Consider the following 5,000-nt stretch of genomic DNA (forward strand, 5'->3'; position numbering starts at 1 on the left):
AGATTTAGATAAATCTGTGGTTGTGTTCTTACCGATGAGAAGCCAGCCAGCCATGAGAGGAATGACGGAAACGAGCATGGTGCCCTTCCTGCCGATGTGGTTGATGCAGAGACCTGCCAACATGCAGCCAAGCAAGGCCCCAATGCTGAGAGATCCCGAGAACCAGTTATTCTCAGCTTCTGTCAGGTAGAATTGGCCGTCAATCACTCTGAATCGTTCTTGGGTATTACCAGAGCAGCGCTGGCAGGCGAGGAGTACCCAATGGCAGCTCCGACGGCCATGGCATTCAAACACGCTGCGAGAGAACACGAGAGATTTATCGTCTGGTCCTGCAGAAAGCAAAAGGGACCGAAGCCCAAGCCTCAAGACCTGTCAACAACTGTTTGGACTTTGCAAATAAGCCACCCTTTTCATTTATTTCTCAAAAGAATTACGATTTTATTTGAAAGAATTGATGTCGTCTAATATTTTGTCATGCGAAACTATAGTATCGCAGGAACGGTACATCATTATGATCAGTTTTTCCAATGCAAATGTTTTCTTCAGAAGAAACAGTGAATATTTTTTTGTTAGACTGAAATAAACTATGCTAATGAAAGTACATGATTATCATTAACTTTTCAAAAGAGATACGTTCTTAAATGTGACATATTGCATGAGCAATATTACGGAAGTATCGAGATACATCAAGGCAAACTTAGATTCACCTGCAAAGGCAGCGAAAAACTGCGTCCCATGGACGGGCTTCTTCCATACTTCTACCAGTTGCTCCGAGGACTTTTCTTCGATCATTGTGTTGGGATGTGGTGTTCGGGTGTTAATGGACTTCTCTTTCTTTTTCTTTTTCTTTTTCCTCCTTACTCGAGACTTCAATTTCTGATCTAAAACACCTGAGCGTTCCTCAAGCTGAAGACCAACCCAGCGTCCAGAGGCAATATTTTGTTCTCTGTGATTCTGAAGCTCCCTCAGAAAGCGGTTGTTTCTTTGGTACTAAACAAACGTCACTTTACGGTTCAGCAAAATCAGGGCCTCACTTGCTTTAGTAACGTCACGTAATATAGAAAGATCTTTGCAGCAAATGATCAATGAACTTGCCTGAGACAAAAGACACTAGACGTTAACTGGCGCTAATATTTTCGAGCTGGGAATTACCACAATATACAATGTCGCGTAGTTGGTAGAGTTACCAATGAGTATTTTTATTTGTCCTTTCGTTGAAAATGGATAAGCTGGTGGCAGGGCTAATCTTGTGAATTCAAGGAATCATAACCTTGGACCGCTTCCATGATAAATCGTGATAAAAATATTGGTAGATAATAAACTGCGTGGGTAAAAGCAATAAATCTCTCTCTCTCTCTCTCTCTCTCTCTCCTCTCTCTCTCTCTCTCTCTCTCTCTCTCTCTTAAACACACTTACGGGGACAGACATGCAGAGGAATGTATTTACTTTTATGGTTTTACTCAGACAAAGACTAAATACTTGTACGTATTTGTATTCTTTACCTCCACCAAAAGAGTTGGAAAGCAGGTTATAACTGTCGTCGGAATTCTAATTTCGGGGTGGAATAAAGGGCTATCGACCAAAGAAGGGTGTTCAGATTTCGAGATAGATCCGAATGCGGATTCAGAATTACTATCAATAAAAAATTATTTTTGTCTTTAACATTGGGAGATAGAATTTATCTTTATTTTGCTAATTCATTGGAAAATTTTTCTCAAGATTTCTTAATCTGTCGATTTTGTAATACAGTAATAAAATATTATGTTACTAAAAAGAGATGATTACTCAAAGATAGCTTTATAAAAGTGTTAAAACTTTTATGACGTTATTTAAAACACAGACTTCTAATATTGTTCTCTAGGTGCTTGTAACCAAGAAATCGCTTTTACGTAAAAAGAAAAAAGATGTTGAACTTTGCCTTATTCTTATGACGACACTAAGTGAATCCGGAGAGGTGTATTATTTCTTGTTTCGTTTTCCAAATCAGCAACTGGATCTGATTACGGTGAATAAAAAAAAGGAAGCGATTTCCAACTGATTTGTGTACGTGTTCCGAGGAACAGAATCTGAACATATTCTTTGAAAACCGAACTGATAAAGAAAGGCTAACTTTGATTTCTTAATCTTTTTATCGAACATGTCAAAGAACTGGATGGTTTAGATCTGATATTGTGACAAAAATTAATTTTTAAAATTAAAGGTAACCAAAGTACTCTCTCTGAGTAATCACCTCACTAGCACACACACACACACACACATGCAAGTGGGAACGCGCATACGAATATTTTATATATATTAAAATTCATTCGATCCGCGAAGTAAAGAAACGCGGGCTTAGACGGTACATTTACAGTTGTCGGCCAAGGCAGACGTCTTTGACCCATCCACGGGGAAGGGCTGAGGGCTAGCAACTGCATCCCAACAAGATTTGCAGAAAACCGGAAAGGTAAAACCTTTTGGTTTGGCGTTGCACTCTGAGGGGCATAAGATTAATTCATATACACAGATTATATGTACTTACTATATATATATATACACACACACACACATAAATATATATATATATATATATATATATATATATATATATATATATATATATAAATATATATACTATATATATATATTTATATATACATATATACATATATATATATATATATATATATATATATATATATATATACACACATATATATATATATATATATATATATATATATATATATATATATATATATATATTAATGGTTAAAATTAGGTCGATAATGAGTGACAGCAGTTGGAATGCGAAACAGCACAGCCTCGAGTATTTTGGAGTTTTGGAAAATTTAATAAACAGTGAATTTCTGAGGATGTTCGAACGAGACAAAAGTCAAAACATTACCGATCGCTCCAGCGAGATGGCGGGCTGGCAAATGACCTGGTTAGTCAAAAATCACATGATTGTCACGTCAGAAAAAGGCAATTGCGTGTGTGCATCGGTTCGTGCATCAAACATGGTATGTTCGTGGAAAGTTCCAGAACATCGCGTGCGTACTTCAGTGCGCCAAATACGGCTTGTACATAAGACATGGGAACGCACGTACACCCGAGTACAATAGCGTGCTTACCATTTGTAACCGTCCATTGGTCGACCTTTCAGCAATATAGCTCCATGTGTGGTAAATTAATTATGCGGTAATTATACTACAGAGGTTCGTAACGATATGAGTGCGACGGAGGCGCCTCGAACATCCATCCAAAGGATACGTAAAAGAATGTAAAAAAAAAAAAAAAAAAAAAAAAAAAAAACAGTGTGAGGGTACTTGAAGTACAGAAAACACGTTTAAAAATTTCATTGAAAGGAAATTTTTAAACGAGTGTAATCATAATTTTAAACCGTCCTTTTATAGCAGATATGTGATGACACTTTTGTCTTGTTCCAGCACTCTTGGCATGTTCTTTATTTTTGGATTATATTAATCAACTTCATCCAAACATTCAATTTACCATGGAGGTAGAGAGCGAAGGTAGTCTTCCATTTTAGATATTAATGTAACGAGACATAATTCTGAGTTCACTACTTCTGTTTATAGAAAGCGGACATATACGGGCTTAGCCAATAACTACTATAGCTCCTGTCATATTCTTTCAAACTTAATACCATCTACACCTTGGTCCATAGAGCTCTAAAATATTCTTCAACTTGGCAAATATTTCACAAAGAAATAGTCTTTTTATTCAACTTTTTCAAGATAAACTCCTATCCACAAGATATAGTTCATAAAATCACCAATAAGTTATTAACAAAGTTCTTACAACCTCCAACAGTCACTCTTGATGTCCCAAAAAAATTAGTTCTATGCCTCAATCCCCGTATATGTCTGACTCCAAATTCTCTTTAAATCTCACAAGAATAATTGAACAGGAAAATCCCCTGTCTTAACGTAAAACTGATCTCTAACAACCCATGTACAATAGGATCATTTTTTAATTTCAAAGATCGCCTGCAGTCCTTCATGCGATCCAATGTGGTTTATAAATTCACATGCCCTGGATGTCCGGGCTCTTACGTTGGATCGACACGGAGGTTACTGCAGGTCAGATATTGCAGCCATTTGGGTTTTAGCTTTCGCACTGGCCAAAGAATTAAGCAGCCAGAATTTTCTAATATTAGAAATCATGCCGCATTATGTAAAACCGAAGTCCTGAACACACTTTTTCAATAATTGGTTATGTAAGGGACCAGATCACTTAACAACTTTAGAATCGTTATATATAAAAGACTGGTTTCCCTCTCTCAATAGTAATACTTCCTCAGGAACTTTTGTATCTGGCATAGTTGTCGTCTGGCCTTGGACGTCATTGTATGTCATTCCCTTCTCTCTGCTTATAGATGGTTGGTGTTTTTGGTAGTCTCTTTTTGTTTTCTGTTTTATGTACTTTTTATACTCTTTTACTTTTTATTGTTTTAACTTGTAAATTTTAATTACCTTTTGAATTCCTTTTTATGTTAATAATGTATTTTATTGTCTTTTACCTTTGACAGACTGATGATGCACTGAGTAGTGCGAAACGTTTCTTTGCTGTTAATAAACATGGCCTTTTTAAACAACATGTGTATCATGGACCCTCCTGAAGTCTATATATATATATCCATATATATATACATATATATATATATATATATATATATATATATATATATATATATATATATATATTCCACGAAGGAAAGATAAAAAATGGAATAGTCCATAGTTTCTCTTTTCTTCGTGGAATTTGTCTTTATTTATAACATTCATCACGTTCCATGATTTCATAATTCAGTTATACTCACACACACGCACATATACTATATACACGTATACATTAATATGATTGTACCTGGGAGTGCGCAACTGAGGATGAGAACTGAGGCAGACCTGGCAATAGCCTTGACAAGGAGAGCAATCATTTACAAAATTTCAGCTGAGGGCCTACTTCAAGTTGGAACCGTCACATAATCAATTACCACA

General features: G+C 36.0%; 1 pseudogene; it reads right to left on the reverse strand.

Moving 5' to 3' along the window:
- Positions 1 to 1,066, reverse strand: part of LOC135197079 (facilitated trehalose transporter Tret1-like) — an 11,224-nt pseudogene extending 10,158 nt beyond the window's left edge.
- Positions 1,067 to 5,000: the final 3,934 nt, after the last annotated feature.

The sequence above is a fragment of the Macrobrachium nipponense genome, chromosome 18 (genome assembly GCF_015104395.2).
Source record: "Macrobrachium nipponense isolate FS-2020 chromosome 18, ASM1510439v2, whole genome shotgun sequence".
NCBI classification, from domain to species: domain Eukaryota; kingdom Metazoa; phylum Arthropoda; class Malacostraca; order Decapoda; family Palaemonidae; genus Macrobrachium; species Macrobrachium nipponense.